The sequence below is a fragment of the Lithobates pipiens genome, unplaced genomic scaffold, assembly GCF_037356315.1.
Source record: "Lithobates pipiens isolate NorthernLeopardFrog02 unplaced genomic scaffold, aLitPip1_a1.2 Scaffold_16, whole genome shotgun sequence".
Classification (NCBI taxonomy): domain Eukaryota; kingdom Metazoa; phylum Chordata; class Amphibia; order Anura; family Ranidae; genus Lithobates; species Lithobates pipiens.
Window position 1 is genome coordinate 199,938,861 of NW_027507748.1, and position 24,716 is coordinate 199,963,576.

A 24,716-nucleotide genomic window follows, 5' to 3' on the forward strand; every position below is an offset into this window, starting at 1 on the left:
CTGTAAGCCCTTGTATACACGGCTGGAGATTCCGTCGGAATGTGTCCGATCGGAGCGTTTTGTCAGATATTCCGACTGTGTGTGGTCTGAATCGGACTGTTTCCGTAAGAATATCCGTAGGACCAACTTTTCCAACTTGCCGGAAATATTTTCCGGCAAAATGCTCTGATCGGACATACTCCAATCATGTGTAGCCTACTCCGACGGACAAGGTGCCACGCATGCTCACAATCAAATTCCGACACGGAAGCGCTCGCCCAGGTAAAACTACTGCTCGTAATCGATATAGCACATTCGTCACGCTGCAATGTTAAAAATTCTTTCATGAAGCACATTCTCTTGTTCTTTACAATGCTGCAAATAAGGAACTTCTTTAGATGCTCATAGTAACACACACTTCTCCCGAACGTATTTCCTGACTCTTTTTTACTCATTTCGGCAATACAATTTTTGAATTCGTCACATCTACACAATTTTATATTTTGTTTATTCTTTTTTGGCTGCTTTTTTTTTTTTCCTAAACATCTCCTTTTCGGACAGTTTGCTCATCTTTCCATTTTTTGGGGTGTGTTTTGTGTGTAAACTTACCACAACAACATTATTATATTTTTTATATATTTTTTTTTAACCTACAGGAGGTTGTTTAGTGTTGGTACCCCTTGTTATTCATTTCACTTTGTATTTTTGAAATGTACCTGCCTGCTCACAAATAAACTGGCCTTTTGGAAGGAAAACTAATACGCAAGTATTTCTTCAAACCAAAAAAAAACTTTATTTAGGTCTCAATAAACTAAAAAGAGGAAGGCAGCGCTGGAGAAACTTGTTAATTTGGTGCATCCTTTGGCCCCCAGGGCAGACATGAACTAATTAGAAAAAGAAAAATTGGTGGCCTGAGGAGTACATATCTCAGGGAGAGAAGTCTGGTCGAGAAGTCCTAGAGATCAGAAAAATCAGATGCCATCTATGTCCCCAGGATGTGGTTCTTCAAGAGGCCATTTTCTGGCGGACCAGACTGAACCCAGGCCATCACTATCTCGTCTTCCTTAGGCACTTCCCACCAGGCATCCTTTGAGGCTGTGGCTGGGCTCCCGTAGTTGTGGCAGGAGGAGGAGAAGGAGGGCGATGGTCGACCTCCTGGCTGCCACTTGCCATAGCCTCCCCCCGACTGAGGTCTTCCTGTGTATGAAAATGGGACATAGTTTTAGTTTTTTGCTCATCAACCACACCATTTTTAGCTCATGACTTTTGCAAATTGAATGATTGAATGTTACCAAATAGAACAGACTATCATTCTGAGCCCAGCATTTTTCATTCTCGTCCCAATAATTTTTGGTCACTACTGTCTGTCTATTGATATGTAAACCACTTTGTTAAATCACAACTTACTGATCAATAATAACATCTAGTTAACATCGTTAAATGTAACACAAGAAATATGTTCAACAATGCATTACCTGTCTCAAGCTGGGCCCCACCACATGTTGCTGCCTGGAAGGCCCAGGTTGGACGTTGGAAGCCTCAGCTGGGGGTGAAGGAAGCCTTGAAGGAAGACTGGAGAGTGGTGGCCTGGGTACCCCCTGGTCTACCAGAAAATGCAGCCTCTGGAAGTAAACCATCCTGGGGTAATAAACGGCATCTGGATCTCCTGCTCTCAAGGACTCCAGGTGCTTCTTTCTCTCCCTGAGATATACACTCTTCATTACACCAATTTTCCTAGTTACATAGGCCATGTCTACCGTGGGGACCATGATCCGCACCAAAGAAAGACGTTTCTCGAGCGCTGCGTTCCTTTTTCTTTCTAATAAAACTGGTTGTTGATCTGCCACAGGCAGGGCATCTCCCTGTACAGTTCTAGGAATAGACCCATAAAATTGGGGTTTTGGAATGGATCCATCTTCGTTGCAAGACACAACACAAGACAAATCCTAAAATACTAATAATGCCATGAAAAACCCTCCTAATCTTGTCCCAACATCGGCCTAGATAGAAGCAATCTAGTCTAGTGATGTACAAAGTTCAAAATTTTACCTTTGTTTGCACGATCGTCACGTCATCTCCTCACTCTGTTCCCAGATCGTACGGACGACACAGGAGTGTTGCGTTTTATATACAGTGCGCATGCATGAAACTCCGACCACCCTATGTTGTTTCTAGACTATTCCCCGCCCCTTCGCTTTCGGCGCAGTGGGGAGAGCACATGGCGGAGTGAACGCAGGTGTGCAATCACAGTTCCACTAACGAGGAGGAGGGTGAGGAAAGCCCGGAGCCTAAAACGTCCCGATCCAGGAAGAGAAGATTTAAGGCCTCAAATATGTCTTTTGGAGAGATGTTGGAGATGGTGGACATATTGAACAGGACCGACTATGATGGGGAAGTATGGACCTTACCCAAACCCAAATATCAGAAAGGCCAAGATCATGACTAAAGTTGTGAAGAGTCTTCATAAGAATTTTGGGGTATGCCGATCCAAGGATCAACTGAGAAAACGCTGGTCAGACCTAAAACTGAGGGAGCATGATCAGTACAGAAGGATCAAGCGTGTTCTTCAAAAAAGTAAGTAGTTGTCGTGTGTTCATATCATTATTCTTGCTTGCATACTGCTCCATGTGCTTTGATTTCATGTTGTGCATTTTAAAATGGCCACTTTCAAGTTCATGGTTTCATTCGTTCGTAAGAAACATCGTTCTGCAGGTAAGTATTCCAGCTTAACAAAGTGTTCACAATAATGTTCTCACCGTTGAACTCGGCCAAAAAACACAATTGTACAACACTTCCAAGCAATGTTTCATATTCCTAATTCTGCCCTCTGTGTGCTAATTATTCTTTGTTTACATTCTCATAGGGGAGAGAAGAATCGGCAAGTATGAGGACACCAGGGACCACACCCCTCCCAAAGAAGGCGAAATTCCAAAACCAGAAGCAGAGGAGCAGGAGGAGGAGGAGGAGGAGGAAGGAGAGATCGTTGAAGTTGGACAAATTGTCACCACAACAGGTGAGTGTCGGAGAACACAGCTTCCGGTAAGCTCATCAATGTATATCACCATATTTTTAACCACTACAATACAGGGCACTTTCGCCCCCTTCCTTCCCAGCCCAATTTTCAGCTTTCATCGCTCTAGCGCTTTCAGTGACAATTGCGCGGTCATGCTACAGTGTACCCAAATGAAATTTTTATCACTTTGTTCGCACAAATAGATCTTTATTTTGGTGGTATTTACTCACGACTCCGTTTTTCATTTTTTGCGATATAAGCGCAAAAAAAGCGGAAATTTGGAAAAAAAACAATATTTTATTTTTTCTATTTTAAAAGAAATCCAATAAAATAAAACTTTGTCATAAATTTAAGTCAAAATATATTCTGCTACATGTTTTTGGTAAAAAAAATTCTGTTAAGTGTATAATAATTGGTTTGTGTGATCACGGACATATGTACGCAAATGATCATGTACATATGTGTGCAGGTGATCACGTACATATGTGTGCAGATAATCATTGGGACATGTGATTTTAGTGGGACATATGTGGGGGACATGTTTTTATTATTAGGGACATGTGTGGGGACTGTGTTTATACTGTGTGGTGTGTTGACACTAGACTGGTGATCAGTAAGTAAAAAGCTGTAAAAAACAGCTCATACTCACTGATCATCAGCCGGCTGCAGCGATCTGCTCTCCTCTCCTCAGCGATGACTTCTGTGTGAGGAGAGGAGGAGCCGATTGCCTAGCAACCGGCTGTTTGTTTACATCACATGACGGCCGTGATTGGACATGGCCGTCATGTGATCAGGAGGGCCAATCACAGAGCCCTCCTGCCGATCTGAGATGCGCGCGATCCTGCTCCTTCTGAAGAACGTCCTATCAGAAGTAGAGGGCTCCCACCCGGCCGTATATGTGCATTGGCCGGGTGGGAAGTGGTTAATACATGGTGTTTTTTTTTATTTGTTTTGTAGGTGATGTGGAAGAAGAATCCCATTTTACCAGTGAAAGTGCCCAGATCCTGATTGGGGAGATAATGGGGTGCAATCGGGATTTGGAAAATATACAGCAAAACATCATTGATGTTAAAAATAAAATGAAGAACATCATTGATGTTTTGGGGAGAGTGTGAAACAGCCCAAACTAGCTAGGGTTTTATTTTTTGTATTTTAAACCACAACTTTTGTATTTTTAGAAAATCCAAATTTGGAAGATGCACAGAGTACAAACTGGGCTGATATTGCCTTCATCACATGGGGTGTCACCCCTGGAAAATCCAAATTTGGAAGATGCACACAGTGTGTCAACATGTGCTATCTCCCATCATGGGGGATCAATGTATGTGTTTTGTGGAAAGTGGCCGAGATGAAGGGGTTGCAGCCCCAAAACATGTACATTGATCCCCCATGATGGGAGATAGCACATGTTGACACACTGTGTGCATCTTCCAAATTTGGATTTTCCAGGGGTGACACCCCATGTGATGAAGGCAATATCAGCCAAGTTTGTACATACTCATGTCTGATATTGTCTTCACTTTTCAAAGTTGAACTTTGTAAGTTCCTGTGTTCTGTATGTTACGCTTTGATACATGCCTGTTTACACAAAAACACAAAGTGTAAAAAAAATTACCTGAAAGACTGTTTTTGATACACACAATTTGTTGGTTTGTTGTAAAACCCTTTTCTAAACGCATATGTGAATGTGCTTGGATTAAAAAGTTACATTATCAACAATGTGTGGCTTCCTATTTCATTGCGCCAAAGATGTATTTGGAGTAAAATTTTTGTTTGCGGTGAGAATGGGTGTTATTTACTAAAGGTAACTCCACTTTGCACTCCAAGTGCAGTTTCAGGTATACTTTTGCAGTGGACTTGTAGTGCATAGTGGATGTGCCTTTAGTAAAAAAACACCCACAGTGATGTGTTAATTAGGACAATCATGCCATTTTCCTGCCATGGTGCTGAAAATTAGCACGATTTTGGTCAGTAATGCACTACATACATTAGTTACCAAAAACAAGGTGTGTGTGTAGCAGACCCACAACATAATAAGCTTATCTGAAGATGGTGAAAAAGGCACAACAGGAAAATACATAAATTTACATAGGAGACACCTAAAAGCAAGCCAAGCAGTAAATGAAGGAGTTTCAAAGAAAAATGTATTCTGAAAATGCCGCTCAGACATTGGCATATCAATGGCCCCCCTACCCACAAAGTAGTCCATGTATTGGGTTCTAACCTCATGGGCGCTTTGGGGAGGCAAGCCAGGATGAGCAGGTTCAAGGCCCGTGAGGTTATCATTTTCTAGCAAGTCTGCTTTTTGTTGGACAACTGAGACCGCATAGTTCGCAGAAAGTCTTTTTAGAAAATTGTGCAGAACACAGCAGGCCAGCACTATGTGATTGAGTTTGTATTCCGCCATTTGGGTAGGAGTTAAAAAAAGGCGGAACCGGCTGGCCAGTATTCCAAAGGTGTTCTCCACCACTCTTTGGGCTCTGGACAGGCGGAAATTAAAAATCCTCTGGTCTGGGGTGAGGGTCCTCATCAGGAAAGGCCGCATCAGATGGTTCGCCAGGGCAAATGCCTCATCCGCGACGAAGACGAACGGGAGTCCTTCCTGATTCTCCTCTGGGGGTGGCAAGCCCAGACTGCGACTCTGGAGACGCCAGTAGAATTCCGTCCGGGAGAACACTCCACCATCTGTCCATTTTGCCCCACGTCCACATACAAAAACTCATAGGTTGTAGACACCACCGCCAACATCACGATACTATGAAACCCCTTATAATTATAATAGTACGACCCCGAGTTGGGTGGTGGGACGATGCGGACGTGCTTCCCATCAATTGCTCCTCCACAATTGGGAAAGTCCCAACAACTGGCAAAGTGGGAGGCCACAGTTTGCCATTCCTGTGGCATTGAAGGACACTGTGGAGTGAAAATCTTTTTAAAAATCAACATTGCAAGCAGATTAGACACAAACATTTTTGGCCAAGATTAGTATAACATTTTGGGAACTGAGTATTTAAAGCCTAAAGTATAAGGTCCCCTTATCAGAGTCATCACCCCCCCCCCCCCATCTGATGGGCCCTTTCTAAAAAATGAGGGGGGATTTTTTGGACAGGTAACCCTCTCCACTTGATTGAGAGGTGAATGCCTAAATAATGTGTGATACTTTGGGATGCCCCTCCTTACTTACACTATTGGCAGCCCACTGGACAGGTAAGAAGTGTCATAATACCAAAAAGAAACCAAAAAATGGAAGCACATTTTGACATTCTGCTATTACATATCAAGATAATAATAGGGAAAAAAAATATAGCATTTGAAAGTATTGAGGCAGGCCCTTGCACTACATGCTTTGGTGAATTCATCCATAAATGTGAGCATCAAAAAGGTAGATATAGTGTGTATTGGGTTTGGTAAAGTCAGCAGATAGAGGATTGCTATCAGCTGAGCTAGCAGTTGGGGGGAGGGGGGTTCCTAATGAGTTTGGGAGGGGGTGTTTAGGGGAAAGCAATACTATGGAGCTGACAAAAGACATTGGTAAGTGACTAGACTATAGTTTTATGGGCCAAGAAGAGCATGGTGGGGAAGTTAGTGAGGCAAATATGCATGAGGACAAAGGGGTAGAGTATATGAATTAGAGCATATTGCAATGATGGTAATTAGGGAATGAGGAAAGAAATGCAAGACATTAGCAATCATGAAATACATAGAATGTGATGTTAAAGGATAAAACTTACCTTCATATAGTTCTTCTGCAGGACCTGAATGATGGCAGAACAGGTCTCTGGAATAATGATCCCCAGAGCCTGGGGGGAGATGCTTGTAGAGAACTTGAGGTCCTGAAGGCTTCTGCCTGTCGCCAAGTAGCTCAACATGGCGATGAGCCTCTGCTCCGGAGTGATGGCTTGTCGCATGCAGGTATCCTGCCTGGTGATATAAGGGGACAGCAAAGCCAGCAGACGGTGAAAAACGGGGTCCGTCATCCGGAGATAATTCCTGAAATCATCAGGATTATTCTCCCGGATCTCACGGAGCAAAGGCATGTGCGAGAACTGGTCACGCTGGCGCAACCAATTCTTGGTCCACAAATGCCTCCCCTCCCTGTTCATGGACCGGGCTTGTGTCAAAGTAAGAACCCCAACACGAAGCCCCTGCACAGCACAAACTCTACGATGAGTACGTAGACGAAACATGGTTTCAAAATGGTCGGCTGGTCAGAACGGACAACAGAAAGCACCGATAAACAGCAATGCCTGAAAGAACGAACTGAATAGCAGAAGCAAGCAGACAATAAGAAATGCAAATCAAAGTGTACTATACCAAGATATAGTCCACAATGAGAAACAAATACTTACTGACTGCACGCACTGATTATCAGATACGCAAAGACAAGCAGAAACTGAAGAGCAGTAGCGATCTGAATCACTAATCTGAAAAGCGCGAACCGTCTCTCACCAAACTTCTACTAACACGCAATACACACGAGATCAGCAGAAGGAGCCTAAAGGGTGCCGGACGTGGTGCTGAACTTCCCTTTTCTAGGCCCGCCATACGTGGCTTAGATTCTTGGTAACCGGAAATTCCGACAACTTGGTCCGACCGTGTGTATGCAACATCACTTCCGTAATTAATCCTTCGGAATTGGTCGTCGGAATCTCCGATCGTGTGTACAAGGGCTTAGAGTCCACCACACCCAATCCCAAGCCACACTACATTACAGACTGGGAAAAAGATCTCCAACATGATTTCTCAGGTGACCAGCTACATCATTTATACCGCCTGACACATACCAGCTCGATAGACTCTAAGACCCAAGAAAATAATTATAAGATTCTGTCGAGGTGGTACAGGGTGCCCGTCACCTTGGCCAGAATTTTCCCAAACACTTCAGATGTATGCTGGAGGGGATGTGCAATGAAAGACACATTCCTACATATTTGGTGGGAGTGCCCTGTTTTAGTGCCATTCTGGACTATGGTCCGCAGACATGTCTCTGATAGTCTGGGTATAGACATCCCGGCCTTGCCTAAGCACTTTTTGCTTCTGCACAGCACAAACTCTATGACGAGTACGTACACAAAGCATGGCTTAAAATGGTCGGCTGGTCAGAACGGACAACAGAAAGCACCGATAAACAGCAATGCCTGAAAGAACGACCTGAAAACCAGAAACGAGCAGACAATAAGCAATGAAAATCAAAGTGTACTATACCAAGATATAGTCCACAATGAGCAACAAATGCTTACTGACTACATGCACTGATGAGCAGATACGCACCGACAAGCACAAACTGAAGAGCAGTAACGAACTGAAGCACAAATCTGAAAAGCGCGAATAGTCTCTAACCAAACTTCTACTAACACGCGACAAACAGGAGATCAGCAGAAGGAGCCCAAAGGGTGCCGGACGTGGTGCTGAATTTCCCTTTTTTAGTGCCGTTGTACGTGGCTTACGTCAACCGCGTTCTTGGCAACTGAAAATTCCGACAACTTAGTCCGACCGTGTGTATGCAACACCACTTCCAGACTAAATCCGTCGGATAATTTCCGATGTCTCATCGGTCTTTTGCTGGCCGAAATGCGGCATCAAAGTTAGTCGAATTCTACGTCCTTTTTTCTGTCCAGGGTACAGCAAGATGGCCACCAACAAACACTTCTATGTCCCTTTTGCTGGTCTGGGTGTAGCAAGATGGCTGCTGTCAGCACAGGAGGCCGTAAGATGGCAAACAGACAGATTTATTCAGCATTCACTCAGGCAGACTCAAAAATACAGAGCAGCGGATGCCGATGTAGCATCTGTGTAAGCATGAATGCTTTCCGGGCTGGCAAGTGTAAGGATGGTGCTAGATTGAGCTCCAAGACTTAAAAAGTTGGTTTATTCACATCAAACACAAGATGTGACAATAAAAAGAGATCTCAATACATATAAAAAAGGCAATGTGAAAAGCACAAGATAGGCTAACCCGACGCGTTTCGACTCTATGGGTCTTCAACTAGGACATATCTGAAGACCCATAGAGTCGAAACGTCTTGTGTTTGATGTGAATAAACCAACTTTTTAAGTTTGACCTGCACCATCTGAGTTTTTCCGTTTTTTCCTGCATCTCTTTTCCTTATACACTGAATTTTATTGATGGTAGCGTGAGTCTCCAGTCCTGATGTCCGTCGATCTGCACGGGGGTTGTCATCATCCTTACCGTCTGGTTCCGGTCTTGGAGTTAGTCTTACCTTAGCACAGGAGGGTGAGCGCTGAAAGCCTGTATGACACACTGCTGTAGGGTGAATGTGTCCAACGGTTTTGGTAAGAGTACCTTAATTTTTCTACTGTGACACCATCTGTAAAGTCTACTTCTGGCAAGTCTGTTCGAGTGTCAGCATTTGACTACATAGAGACTCCTATAGACACCCATTGAACACTTGGCACTTTATGGGACACTTTATTCTACTTTGGGAGTAGTTTCACATTGATGCAATTACCCCTCTTATTTATTCAGTTTTCGTTGTAATGGTTTATTTACTGTTGTTTTTTGTATACTTGTGAGTTCTGGCATGTATATGCTTTTACTTTAATTTACACAGATTCTAGCGCCACAATTTTTGTTTGTATATGATTTAGGATTTTGTTTGTTTGTAGGCAGCTTTTTGTCTGTACTATTTTGTAATATAGCGCATCTTTTTTGCTGTACATGTGCTTTCTTGAGCAGGGGGAACTTGCGGGCACTGCAGTATTTCAGTCCTTGAGGGGCGTAGTTTGTTACCAATTGTTTTCTTGGCCACTATGGTCTCAACTGCCTTGAGATCAATGACATAATTCTCCTGTGTAGTTCTGGGCCGATTCCTCACAATTCTCATGATCATTGAAACTCCATGAGGTTAAAACTTGCATGGAGCCCCAGACTGAGGGAGATTGACAGCTATTTGTGTTTTTTCCATTTGTGAATAATCGCACTAACCGTTGTCACCCTCTCACCAAATTGCTTGGCAATTGTCTTGCAGCCCATTCCAGCCTTGTGTAAGTCTACAATGTTGTTCCTGACATCCTTGGACAGCTCTTTGGTTTTGGCCATGGTGGAGAGATTGGAATCTGATTGTTTATGTGGACAGGTGTCCTTTATACAGGTAACAAGCTGAGATTAGGTGCACTCCCTTTTAGGAGAGTGCTCCCAAATTTAGCTTGTTACCTGTACACAAGACACCCGGGAGCCAGAATACTTGCCGATTGATAGAGGATCAAATACTTATTTTACTCATTAAAATGCAAATCAATTCATAACTTTTTAGAATTTATTTTTTTCTGTATATTTTTGTTGTTATCCTTTCTCTCACTGTTAAAATAAACCTTCCATTAAAATTATAGACAGATCATTTCTTTGTCAGTGGGCAAAAGTACAAAATCAGCAGTGGATCAAATACTTTTTCCCTCACTGTAAAATATTTTTTTTCCAAAAGGAATAAAACCGTTTGCTGTAACTGAAGATAAAGTTTGAGCTGGAGTTCAGCTTCAATCTTTTAGTGTATTTAAAGGCGTTGTAAAGGTTTGTGTTTTTTCCATGCATTAAGGTGAAAAAACACCTGCCAGTCCCTGGCCCTCTAGCCGCCACCCCCGTTTTAAATACCTGAACCCCTTCATTCAGTTGGCGGGGACGCCCTGTCTCTCTCTCCACCGGCTCCCGGCTCTTGATTGGATAGATTGAGCCATTGGCTCTTGCTGCTGTCAATCAAATCCAATGCCGGGGGCGGGGCTGAGTCCTGCATTCGCTCTCTATGGATGCCGAATGCTGGACTCGGGAGTGTGCCCGCAAGGTAATCCCCTGGCGCTTCTCCTAGGGGGTAATCTGATGCGGGGAGGAGCCGCTAGAGCTACCGGGGGACCCCAGAAGAGCAGGTTCGGGGGCCAATCTGTGCAAAACGAGCTGCACATTGAAGGTAAGTATGATATGTTTAATATGTTTAAAATACCCTTACAAATCACTTTAAATCTGTTAATACTTCTAAGCCCTTGTACAGACGGTCGGAGAATCCGTCGGAATGTGTCCTATCAGACCGTGTCGTCGGATAATCCGACTGTGTGTGGTATGCATCGGACTGATTCAGTCGGAATATCCGTCGGACCCAATTTTCCAACATGTTGGAAATATTTCCCAACCAACTAGGCCAATCGGACATACTCCAATCATGTGTAGAGAATTTTGATCGGACCAAGTGCCACGCATGCTCAGATCAAATTCCTACATCAAAGCTATTGGCTACTAGCCTGAATGTAGTCCCATCGTAACGAAATTACGTCATCACATTCTGAAAGATCGGATTTTTCGCCAACTTTGTCTGACCGTGTGCAACAGTTTCGGGCAAAATCCGACAGATTTGGTTGTGGAAATCTCCCACTGTGTGTACAGGGGCTAACACTTCCTTCCCCCTCAGACTGACAATGCTGGTGTCCAAATTTGCCCCCCTGTGCTTATTCATCCAAAGCAGTGTCTGTATAATACAGGTGGTGTGTTACTGGCCAGATCAACCAGGGGTAAACAGAGGAGAAAAAGGCCTGAAAAAGAAAACTAATACAGTCACCACATCTAATGATTGGTAAGCTTCAATATATTATTTTGTGTTTGAATTTAAAACTGCTTTAATCTAGTAAACAGACCATACAGAAAGAGACTTCTGTACAGTGTAGCAAAATAGGGTAATTAGGTGTGAGTGCTTTGACCCGGACTCCAAGAGACGATTGGTGAGTAGAAAGTGCATGAGTTATATAAAACGCTTCCACTTTCCGTGGAGCCAATATTGAGGAATTCTATTGTAGCAGAGGCAGATGACTCTTTGGTGCTTGGTGCAGTCTTTTCATTCTGTGTGCTGGTCAACCCCCATCTGCCACCTTAAAGCAGAACTTCAGTCATTTTTTCATCTATTAAATCTTCTGCCCTTGTTGTTTTAACTTTGGATAGTAAAACATTTTTTTCCTGCCAGTAAATTCCTTATACCGTCCACTTCCTGTTACTTGTCTGGTAAAAAAACGTAGGCTTATGACATCATGCAAAGCTGCAGGGCTGCAGAACTGGAGGTGTGCCTCTGTGTGTCTGTGTAAATCCAGGAAGTGAACAGGCAGCAGCTTCAGCTGTCACAGTTAAAATGGATGGAGCCAGACTCAGTGGACGGAGATTTCTGCAGCATATTTGGCAAGTACAGAATCACAGTGTATATATATATATATATATATATATATATATATATATATATATAGTGCCTTGCGAAAGTATTCGGCCCCCTTGAACTTTTCAACCTTTTGCCACATTTCAGGCTTCAAACATAAAGATATAAAATTTTAATTTTTTGTGAAGAATCACCAACAAGTGGGACACAATTGTGAAGTGGAACAAAATCTATTGGATATTTTAAACTTTTTTAGCAAATAAAAAGCTGAAAAGTGGTGCGTGCAAAATTATTCGACCCCTTTACTTTCAGTACAGCAAACTCACTCCAGAAGTTCAGCGAGGATCTCTGAATGATCCAATGTTGTCCTAAATGACTGATGGTGATAAATAGAATCCACCTGTGTGTAATCAAGTCTCTGTATAAATGCACCTGCTCTGTGTTAGTCTCAGCGTTCTGTTGAAAGCACAGAGAGCATCATGAAGACCAAGGAACACACCAGGCAGGTCTGTAATACTGTTGTGGAGAAGTTTAAATCTGGATTTGGATACAAAAAGATTTCCCAAGCTTTAAACATCCCAAGGAGCACTGTGCAAGTGATCATTTTGAAATGGAAGGAGTATCAGACCACTGCAAATCTACCAAGACCTGGCCGTCCCTCTAAACTTTCAGCTCAGACAAGGAGAAGACTGATCAGAGATGCAGCCAAGAGGCCCATGATCACTCTGGATGAACTGCAGAGAACTACAGCTGAGGTGGAATAGTCTGTCCATAGGACAACAATCAGTCGTACACTGCACAAATCTGGCCTTTATGGAAGAGTGGCAAGAAGAAAGCCATTTTTCAAAGATATCCATAAAAAGTCTTGTCTAAAGTTTGCCACAAGCCACCTGGGAGACACACCAAACATGTGGAAGAAGGTGCTCTGGTCAGATGAAACCAAAATTGAACTTTTTGCCCACAATGCAAAACGATATGTTTGGCGTAAAAGCAACACAGCTCATCACCCTCAACACACCATCCCCACTGTCAAACATGGTGGTGGCAGCATCATGGTTTGGGCCTGCTTTTCTTCAGCAGGGACAGGGAAGATGGTTAAAATTGAGGGGAATATGGATGCAGCCAAATACAGGACCATTCTGGATGAAAACCTGTTGGAGTCTGCAAAAGACCTGAAACTGGGACGGAGATTTATCTTCTAACAAGACAATGATCTTAAACATACAGCAAAATCTACAAAGGAATAGTTTACAAATAAACGTATCCAGGTGTTAGCATGGTCAAGTCAAAGTCCAGACCTGAATCCAATCGAGAATCTGTGGAAAGAGCTGAAAACTGCTGTTTACAAATGCTCTCCATCCAACCTCACTGAGCTCGAGCTGTTTTGCAAGGAAGAATGGGCAAGGATTTCAGTCTCTCGATGTGCAAAACTGATAGAGACATACCCCAAGCGACTTGCAGCTGTAATCGCAGCAAAAGGTGGCTCTACAAAGTATTAACGCAAGGGGGCCGAATAATTTTGCACGCCCCACTTTTCATTTTTTTATTAGTTAAAAAAGTTTCAAAAATCCAATAGATTTCGTTCCACTTCACAATTGTGTCCCACTTGTTGATTCTTCACAAAAAATAAAAATGTTATATCTTTATGTTTGAAGCCTAAAATGTGGCAAAAGGTTGAAAAGTTCAAGGGGGCCGAATACTTTGGCAAGGCACTGTATATGTATGTATACACACATATACACACACATTATATATATATATATATATAATTTATATTAATAATAGGCAAAGTGGTTGGAGGGAAGCTTCAGAATGGCAAAGATGTTTTTATTACAAAATTATGTGAGCAGACTGCAGTTCCTGCGCTGCAGATCCATCCCATATCCACATTCTACCCATTCTGTATCTGTGAGCCTAAGAAGCAGAGAGTAGGGAAGAGAAGACTTTACTTGACTCTTGGCTTATGTTTCTCCTCCAAGCACTGGAATTCTTAGGACACTTGGTACTGCTGTAAGATCCAGAGAAGGTAGTGGGGTCAGTGGCATGGTCAAAATCTGGTGTCCATCTAAAATAGGCCACTCATCGGGATATGTGGATACAACTAGTGCCTCTGAGCTAGTGGGGATAATAGGATTTTTGTAACAGCTTAACTGTAAAATCTTTGAAGTACATCAAGGGATACAGAGCCATAGTAGTTACTAAGTGGGTTATAGACCACCTGCAGGTGATGGACACTGATCACGCCCTAAATTAAAAAATGCACTCCCTATATAACCCCTCCCACTGGTGGGAGTACCTCCGTTTTGTAGCAAAGCAATACACGTGTATACCAAAAAAGGGAGGGACCTCTGTGTCCTGTGATGTACTTCAAAGAAAAGGATTTTACAGGTAAGCTGTTACAAAAATCCTATTTTCTTATCATACATCACAGGACACAGAGCCAGTAGTTACTAAGTGGGATGTCCCATAAGCAATGCCAACTGAAGGGAGGGAGACAACAAAAATAGGGCACCAAGAGACTAGAGGACATATACTGCAGCCTGCAGTACACTGCGCCCAAAGGAGATATCCTCATAATCTTTTACATCTACTTGATAGAATCTGGTAAATGTATGAACTGAAGACCAAGTTGCAGCCTTGCAGATCTGAGCCATGGAGGCTTGGTGATGCACTGCCCAAGAAGCACTAACAGCCCTAGAGAAGTGCGCTTTAACATGAAAAGGAGGAGTTTTCCTCTTTAAACCATAAGTTTGAACAATTACTTGACAAATCAATTTAGAAATAGTAGATTTCAACGCAGCCTGTCCTCTTTTAGGACCGTCTGGCAACACAAACAAAACATCTGTTTTACAAATCTGAGTGGTCACTTTCAAATAGACCTTGACCGCTCTCACCACCACATCAAGAGAATGTAGTGATCTCTCGTCCACAGAGCGAGGTTCTGGAAAACAAAGGCAGAACAATATCCTGGTTTAAATGAAAACCTGACACTACCTTCGGTAGGAATTTAGGCTGAGGCTGCAATATAACTATATATATATATATATATATATATATATATATAAAAAAATCGAAAATGGCTCTTAACCCACCAAGCATACTCGGTTTTCGAGGGTTATATTGGGATGATGCCCGCAGCTGCAGGCATCATCCTGGTACTGCTTTTTAGAGCGGGTGATCGGTTTTGCTGAGGATAACAACCGATGTGGCTAAAAGCCACTCGGCCGTTGTCCCGGAGGAGCGGGAGGGGAGCCCCCCCTCCTCCCACTTCCCGGGCCTCCTGGTAACACCGGAGAGCCGATCGACGATCCGGCTCTTCCGGCGGCTAGTGACAGAGAGGAACGAAGCCGGAAGCGGCTTTGTTCCAGTCTCCTTGATGTAAACACGGAAGCAACGTCACAACGTCACTTCCTGTTTACTCGGGTGCCAATGGCGCCGGCTTTTTAAAAATATACCCCGTTTATTTGACCCCCGATCCCTCTATAAAGAGTACCTGTCACCACCTATTACTGTCACAAGGGAAGTTTACATTCCTTGTGACAGCAAAAAAAAGTGATCATTTTTTTTTTTTTAAAACACAATAATATAAAAATAAATAAGAAAAAAAAAATGTTTAAACTGCCCCCGTCACCGTGAGCTTGCGCAGTAAAGAAAATGCACACGGAAATCACGCCCGCATATGTAAACGGTGTTCAAATCACACATGTGAGTTATCGCCGCGATTGTCAGAGCGAGAGCAATAATTCTAGAACTAGACCTCCTCTGTAACTCTAACCTGGTACCCGTAAAAAAAATTAAATCTTCACCTATGGAGATTTTTAGGTACCAAACGTTGTCGCCATTCCACGAGTGCATGCAATTATAAAGCGTGACATGTTTGGTAACTATTTACTCGGCGTAACATCATATTTCACATTATACAAAAAAATAAAATGGGATAACTATACTGTTTTTTTTTTTAATCATGAAAGTGTCCCTTTTCCCAAAAAAATTGTGTTTAAAACACTGCTGCACGAATACCGTGTGACATACAATATTGCAACAATCAACATTTTATTCTCCAGATTCTCTGCTTAAAATTTTTATATATATATATATATATATATATATATATATTTTATTATAATATAGTAATGTTTCTAAGTAATTTTCTAGCAAAAAATACGGATTTTAACTTGTAAACACAAAATGTCAGAATTAGGCTTAGTCATGAAAGGGTTAAGATACTCTAGCAGAAGATATGGCAACCAAGAAAATAATTTTCCACGTCAAGAGGACCAAGGGAATATCTTGTATTGGCTCAAAAGGCTGTTTTAATAATGCTAACAGGACTAAAATTAAGTCCCAAGAGTTCTGGGGTGAGCTAACTGGAGGATTAATCCGCGTTACTCCCTGAAAAAAAGTTACGAACCAGAGAGAGTCAAGCAAGTGATCGTTGGAAAAAAAAAGAAATACTGATAAGGTCAAAACCTGGCCCTTGATAGTACTTAAGGCCAGCTTCAATTCTAATCCCATCTGTAGGAATTCAAGGATCCTACGACATATTTCCTGGATACACACGAGGAGACATATGCCTTCCAGACTCTATCATACATGACTCTGGAGGCTGGCTTCCTAGCATTAACCAAAGTAGAAACTACTGAAACCAACAGCCCACGGTCTTTCAGAATGTGGGTTTTTAATAGCCAAACCGTTAAAATTAGCGTTTTTAAAGGTAGGATGGAATACCAGACCTTACGAGAGAAGGTCTGGCCATAGTGGTTGGGTCCAAGGGTCCCCTACCGCCATCTTTCCGATCTCGGCAAACCAAAATCTCCTGGTGCGGAAGCAGCAGAACAGGAGGGAACGCATAGATCAATGAAAACTGACCCCATGGAAAAACCAAGGCATCTGTTCCGTATGCCATCGGGTCCCTTGTCCTTGACACAAAGTTGTCTATCTTGTTGTTGAACCTGGATGCAAACGGATCCATGTTTGGAACTCCTCATCTTTGACATATTAACAGAAAGATGTCGGAGTGAAGGGACCATTCTCCCAGGAACAGTTGTTGGCGACCCAAGTCGACCACCTGCCAATTTTCTATCCCTGGAATGAAAATTGTTGATAGACAAGAAATGTTGTTTTCTGCCCAAGAAAGAATACGATTGACCTCTCTCTGGGCCGCATGACTTCTCGTGCCCTCTTGGTGATTTGATATAGGCCACTGCTGTGGCATTGTCGGATTGGATCCTGACATGACAATTCCGTAGTATGAACGTCCAGGCCTCCAGGGCCTGGCGTACTGCACGAATCTCTAGAATATTGATGGGCATGGTCATCTCTGATTTGGACCATTTCCCCTTGACAGATGCTTCTTCCAGGACTACTTCCCAGCCCAGAAGGCTGGCAACTTACCGCCTTTCAGATATCTGGTAGAAAGGATTTCGCTATTTGACGCTTCTTGGATATCAACCACCAATTGAGGCTCTGACGCACTTTGGGGAATAAACGCATTGGGAAGTCCAGAGCTTGGACCTTCTTGTTCCAAGTTGATAGGATACTGTTTTGCAGCAGCCTTGAAAGAAACTGCGCATAAGGAGCAGCCTCGAAAAAAGCCACCATCTTCATGCAAAGTCGAATAGAAGGATTCTTCTTTGTTTTGACCAACTGAATCAGTTCCCTTATGGAACAGATCCTTTCCTGGGGCACAAGCACCTTCTTCTGAACTGAATCAATGATCAGCCCCAAGTACAGCAATCTCCTTGATGGTTTTAAGGAGGATTTCTCTAGGGTAAGAATCCAACCTAGGTATTCCAGGTAGCTGACTGCGGTGACTAAACTTTGGTTTAAGCGGGCTACCGACTGATTTATCAGGAGTAGGTCATCTAAGTAGGCTAGTATTGTTATACCTTGAGCCCTTAACCTGGCTCAAGGAGAATCCGGGACCTTCGTAAACACCTTAGACACTGGCAAAAAAACTGAGGTACTCCCACCAGTGGGATGGGTTATATAGGGAGTGCACTTTTTCATTTAGGGCGTGCCAGTGTCCATCATCTGAAGGTGGCCTATATTATACCCACATAGTAACTACTATGGCTGTGTCCGTGATGTACGATAAGAAAGTTGCCCCTTTTAAGCAAGGAAATTACACGGTTAAAGTAGGTACCCTTGCCACTAGCATGAATGCTGTAAAGGAAAGATTCTGCCGTTAGGATAACTGAGGTGGGCCCGTCACTGAAGCTGTATATTTAATGTGAGCTTTGTTTGCCTTTTTAGGTGGGTAGAGCCACTCTAATGCTGTCCTAGAAAATATTCAGAGAAATGTCAGATAGCAGACCTCATTACATAAGAATTATCTGGTATAGGACCAGCAGAGCTGTTTAAAAAGGTGCAGGACATAGCTGCGCACCACCGCATTATGCGCCTTCGCAGTGTGCTTCAGAAGACAGACGGCTCATCTAGGCTGAAACCTGTAGATCCTATTCCCACCTGTGCATTTTATGTACACTTTAACCACTTGCCGACCGCCGCACGACGATGTACGTCCATTTTTTGAAGAGGGATATCTCGGTAACGGCAGCAGCTGCTGCCACAACCGAGATATCCATCTCTTCAGGCGGCGGTCGGCTGTACGATAACGGTGGTCTCCGCGGCGGATTCGCCGCGAGATCACCGCTATCGGCGGCGGGAGAGGTGCCACCCCCCCTCCCACCGCCCTCCCGCACCTTCCGCCGCTTACCGGAGCCGTCGGTAGCGGCGGAGGCGATCGGGTCCTTCAGTCTGCTGGGTATGGAGACGAGTGAGGCTAAGATGGCCCCCACTCGTCTCTATACCATAGGAGGGCGGAAGCGACGTTAAAACGTCACTTCCGCCCATACCTCTTAAAGGTATATTTTTTTTTTTAAATGTCAGATTTTCTTTTTTTTTTTTTGTTGCATTTTAGCCCAAATATGAGATCTGAGGACCTTTTGACCCCAGATCTCATATTTAAGAGGACCTGTCATGCTTTTTTCTATTACAAGGGATGTTTACATTCCTTGTAATAGGAATAAAAGTGATCCATTTTATTTTATTTTTTTTTAAAAGTGTAAAAATAAATAAAATAAATTAAAATAAATAAGAAAAAAAAATTTTTTTTTTTAAAAACACCCCGTTACGACGAGCTTGCGCACAGAAGCGAGCGCATACGTGAGTAGCGCCCGCATATGAAAACGGTGGTCAAACCACATATGTGAGGTATCGCCGCGATCGGTAGAGCGAGAGCAATAATTCCAGCCCTAGACCTCCTCTGTAACGCAAAAAATGCAACCTGTAGAATTTTTTAAATGTCGCTTATGGAGATTTTTGAGGCTAAAAGTTTGACGCCATTCCACGAGCGGGCGCAATTTTGAAGCGTGACATGTTGGGTATCAATTTACTCGGCATACCATTATCTTTCACAGTATAAAAAAAAATTGGGCTAATTTTACTGTTGTCTTATTTTTTTATTCAAAAAAGTGAATTTTTTCCAAAAAAAGTGCGCTTCTAAGACCACTGCGCAAATACGGTGTGAAAAAAAGTATTTCAATGACCGCCATTTTATTCTCTAGGGTGTTAGAAAAAAAAACAATATAAAATGTTTGGGGGTTCTAAGTAATTTTCTAGCAAAAAAAACTGTTTTAAACATGGAAACACCAAGTCCGAAAAAGAGGCCTGGTCCTTAAGTGGTTAAGCGTGGTGCATAAAAAAAAAAATTCAGCTTGCTGCATCTTTGATTCGTTTAATCAAAACGGATGTTATATTGCGTTAAATGTAGCACACCTAGAACACACAAATGAGAACCAGGTCTTACTTGGCACCACACAGTACCAAACTGAAGCAGGAGGCAGGGATGCAATGACTGAAAGTGTCTCTAAAAGGTAGAAGTTTTATTTTTCCTTAACCACTTCACCTCCAGAAGGTTTAACCCCCCCCCCCCCCCCCTGCGACCAGGCCATTTTTTGCCATACGGCACTGCATTACTGTAACTGACAATTATTTTTTACTTTAAAACATATACAATTAAAAAAAAAGGAAAAAATCTAATTTCTTCATCAATTTAGCCCAAGATGTATTCTGATACATATTTTTAGTGGAAGAAAAATCCCAATAAGCATACATTGATTGGTTTGTGCAAAAGTTATAGCGTCTACAAACTATGGGATATTTTTATGGAATTTTTATTTATTTATTTTACTAGCAATGGTGGCCATCAGTGACAGTTTAATGTGTGAGAGGTGCTTGTACTAGGGGAAGGCAGAGATCTGTATCCCTGTTTATCAGGAACACGGGAGCAATCCCGACAGAACGTATTCTGCAGTGTTTGCATAGGCAGACTGCCATTCTGCCTGTGTAACAAATGATCGTTACAAGCAGAATTTGAAGTTTGAAGCAAAATTTTCCAACAAGCTGGTTCATGCTAAATTAGTCATTAGATCACCTTCTCATGAACAATAATGGGCGATTGGAATTTGGCTGGTCCCTGCTGAACTGGCTAGATTTTGATTAAACTATGGCCAGCGTTCAGCAACAGACCACGAATGGCCATACCTTGGTAGGTCAGCAAACGTAATTCCCTGAAAGGGCCCTAGTGGTCATTTGGGCTTCAACCAGGGATGACCTGGATGGTCCACCATGACTATCACTGCATGGCTGAGGGATCTTTCACCCAGAGCAGTGGTTGTTAACTTGCAAGGAAAAGGGGCCTCAAACGTGGCCCCTAATGTCTCCAAAGTAATGCTAAAGAGAACTGTCACAGACTAAAAACGTATGCCTAGTACACACGATAAAAAAAAAATTATGAAAAATACAGCTTTTGATTCGATCGTACGATAATACAATTGTTAGTACACAGCTTTCGAGAGACGATCATGACAGCTCATGCTAAATTATCGAAAGGGACAACCAAGAAAAATGTTCTTGTACGATACTAGAACTAACAATTTTCACTTAATCAGTACAGTATTCATCTGAAAAAAAAAAAATAATAAAAAAAAGGACCATTACCACGCATGCTTGCAACAAAAGAATAAATTACAATACATTGTGTCACTTTTCCTAACTTTAGTAACCTATTTGTTTTTGATATGAGACTTGCATCCAAAAAACAAAACACCGATGATCATTTGTCTAATATATTTTCATCATGTGTACAAAGCTTTACTTAGAGCAAATGGTCAGATATGACTCTACTAAAGTGGTTGGAGGCTCAAGTCATGCTATAGGACAGTGTTTCTCAACCTTTTCTCAGTCAAGACAACCTTTAAAAACGATGGACAATCTCAAGGCACCCTTTAAAAATGATGAACAGTCTTGAAGCACCCTATTCTAAAATGTAAATCTATTCGAATAGTTTTACATAATGCAGAGACATCCACAAGTCCAAGTAGGACACTCAACGTTAGAGGACGATTTATTCTTCCAAAGCAAATACACTTTTGCAAACTGATACGGACTAGTGTTTCAATGTTTCTCCATCACTCAGCTAATGTGACACCACTAATGGAGAGGGTCAAACAAGGGAGCTATGCAGGCGACTGACATCCTCCTTATGAACTGATGATGCCATTGGTTATTGAAAAGCCACATAGCTCACAACTGTCCCTTATTTGGAACAAATTTCCTCTGTCCCTCATTTTGGTCCGATGCATATACCTGTATATAAAATGCACTACTTATCTATCAAAATGTGTTTCCCAGTGCTAAACCTTTCATCCAGTTTCTAAATGGTTGTATTTGTACATTTCAAAAGCCAATATAAAGGAATAGTAGTGGTAAAAAAAAGCACTTGTGGTTTTAACTAATTATTTTTGTATAATTCTCCTTTAACCACTTCCCGACCAGCGCACGACGATGTACGTCGAAAGAATGGCACGGGCAGGCATATTGGCGTACAGGTACGTCCAATATTCAATGCCGCCCTGCCATCGGGAGCGTGCCGCCGGCGGCGCGCTCCCGCGCTGGTCGGGACCCCCGTGAGTCCGGTCGCGGGACCCGCGGACTCGATCGCCGCGGGCATCCCCGTGATCGTCTCACGGAGCGGCCGAATGGAGGAAATGCCGAGTAAACAGCATTTCTCCATTCTGCCTAGCAACTAGTGACGCTGATCTCTTCTCCATGTGATTGGAGCAGAGATCAGTGTTCACTAAATGAAAGCCCAACCCCCCCACAGTTAGTAACACACCCCTAGGAACACTTAACACCTACACTGCCACCCCCTGGTTAACCCCTTCACTGCCAGTGTCATTTACACAGGAATCACTGCATTTATATAGCAGTGATTACTGTATAAATGACAATGGTCCCAAAAATGTGTCAAAAATGTCCGATGGGTCCCCCACAAGTTCGCAGTCACAAAAATCGCTGATCGCTGCCATTACTAGTAAAAAAAAAAATAATAAAAAATTATTAATAAAAATGCTATAAAACTATCCCTATTTTGTAAACGCTATAACTTTTGCGCAAACCAATCAATAATCGCTTATTGCGATTTTTTTTACCAAAAATAGAACAATACGTATCGGCCTAAACTGAGGGGAAAAAAATGTTTTTTTATATATTTTTGGGGGATATTTATTATAACAAAAAGTAAAAAATAATGCCTTTTTTTCAAAATTGTCGCTCTATTTTTGTTTATAGCGCAAAAAATAAAAACCGCAGGGATGATCAAATACCACCAAAAGAAAGCTCTATTTGTGGGAAAAAAAGACGTCAATTTTGTTTGGGAGCCACGTCGCACAACCACGCAATTGTCAGTTAAAGCGACGCAGTGCCGAATCGCAAAAAGTGGTCTGGTCTTTGACCAGCAAATTGGTCCGGTCTGAAAATGGTTAAGGGGGCCTGGCAGGGGGTGTGTCCTATGCCTACATACTTTTGCTAATAGATGTCCCTCATTCCCATATAAAAAAGTTGCAAGGTATGAAGCCATCAGCTAGAAGTTTGTAATGGTGCACAATGAAAATCTTATGCCGCGTACACACGATCAAACAAGCGGGTGGAAAAGTCCGGCAAACTCAAGTCCGCCAGACAATCCCCCCGTGTGTAGCCTCCGGCATATTTTTTGACCTGAAAGTACGGCGGACTTAGAAAGAAGTTTTGCACTCCAATCTTCCCGCCGGACTCGCATTTCGGCAGGCAATATAGCCGTGTGTGTGCCAGTCCGCCGTACTTTTGAAATGAGCGGACTTTTCCCGCCCGGAGAAATGTCGAGCGTGTCTCCAGGTAGGCGGGGCCCGCAAAGTAAATAATTATTTTATCTTGTGTGTTGTGTTTTTTTTTTGTACTTTAATTTTACAGGTGAATGGGTAGGGGTACATTGTACCCCATACTCATTCACATAGGGTGGGGGGCCGGGATCCGGGGGCCCCCTTATTAAAGGGGGCTCCCGGATTCCGATAAGCCCCCCGCCCGCAGACCCCCGACAACCAACGGCCAGGGTTGTCGGGAAGAGGCCCTTGTCCTCATCAACATGGGGACAAGGTGCTTTGGGGTGGGGGGGGCCGCGCAGGCCCCCCTTCCTCAAGGCACCCCCCATGTTGAGGGCACGCGGCCTGGTACGGCTCAGGAAGGGGGGGGGGGCGCTCGCCCCTCCTTTCCTGGCCGGCCGGGTAGCGTGCTCAGACAAGGGTCTGTTGTGGACTTGGGGGGGGGACCCCCACGCCGATTTTTTTCGGCGTTTGGGTTCCCCTTTAAGTCCATACCAGGCGGCGGGGCCAGTGACGTATCCTTCGCGGGCCCCGCCTACCTGGAGACGCGCTCAAAATGAGCGGACTTTCCTTCGCGTGTGTGGGCGAGTCCATTCATTTCAAAAGTACGGCGGATAGTACGGCGGACTTAGTACGCCGTATTAGTCCGCTGAAAAAGTGCCGTGTGTGGGCAAGTAGCCCGTTCGGAAAGTCCGAGGACAGTCTGGCGGGAAGTCCAAGCGGTTACGTGTGTACGCGGCTTTAGTGTAACTAAAAGGCAGCTTTCGTCCACATACCAGCTTGTATACAATTTATTGGGCATTTTGCCAAGGCACCCTGGTTGAAAAAGACTGCTATAGGAGACTGTCAAACACTACGGACGTGTTGTATGACACCACTGAACTTTACTACAAGCAATGTAGTACTGATTGCTGGGGCTCAAGGGCCGCACCTCAACTGTCAAAGGGCCACATGTGGCCCTCAGGGGCCCAAAGCAATCCTTACATAGAGGACAGAAAATAAATATCTTGGGGAAGTATAAGGTGGAATTTAGTGAGCTTCTCCTATAGGATAGTAGAGGCAGAGACTACTCACAAGGATTGGCTCAGGCGTGTTCGCAACTATGGTTGCCACCTCATACCTTTAAAACTGAACACGTTAATTACACAGGTTCTGTGGCTGATTAAACTGGTAATTAAACTCACTTGGTGCCTTACCTGCACTTAATTAGCCTCAGAACCTGTGTAATTCAAAAGGTGTTTGGGTTTAACCACTTCCAGAAAGCCGCACACTGATGCATGTCCCTACTTTGGGGACGGATATCGTTGTTATGGCAACAGCTAGCTGCCATAACCCCGGTATGTTTGTTCGGCCGGCGGTCCTAAAAAGTGTTTGGGGATC

At 43.2% G+C, this 24,716-nt stretch overlaps 1 long non-coding RNA gene across 1 annotated transcript in view; it reads right to left on the reverse strand.

The window, feature by feature from the left end:
- Positions 1–748: 748 nt before the first annotated feature.
- Positions 749–24,716, reverse strand: part of LOC143982297 (uncharacterized) — a 44,377-nt gene continuing 20,409 nt past the window's right edge. The window contains exon 3 of the long non-coding RNA XR_013274431.1: positions 749–1,176. This is a non-coding gene — a long non-coding RNA (uncharacterized LOC143982297). The remainder of the gene's footprint in view (positions 1,177–24,716) is intronic.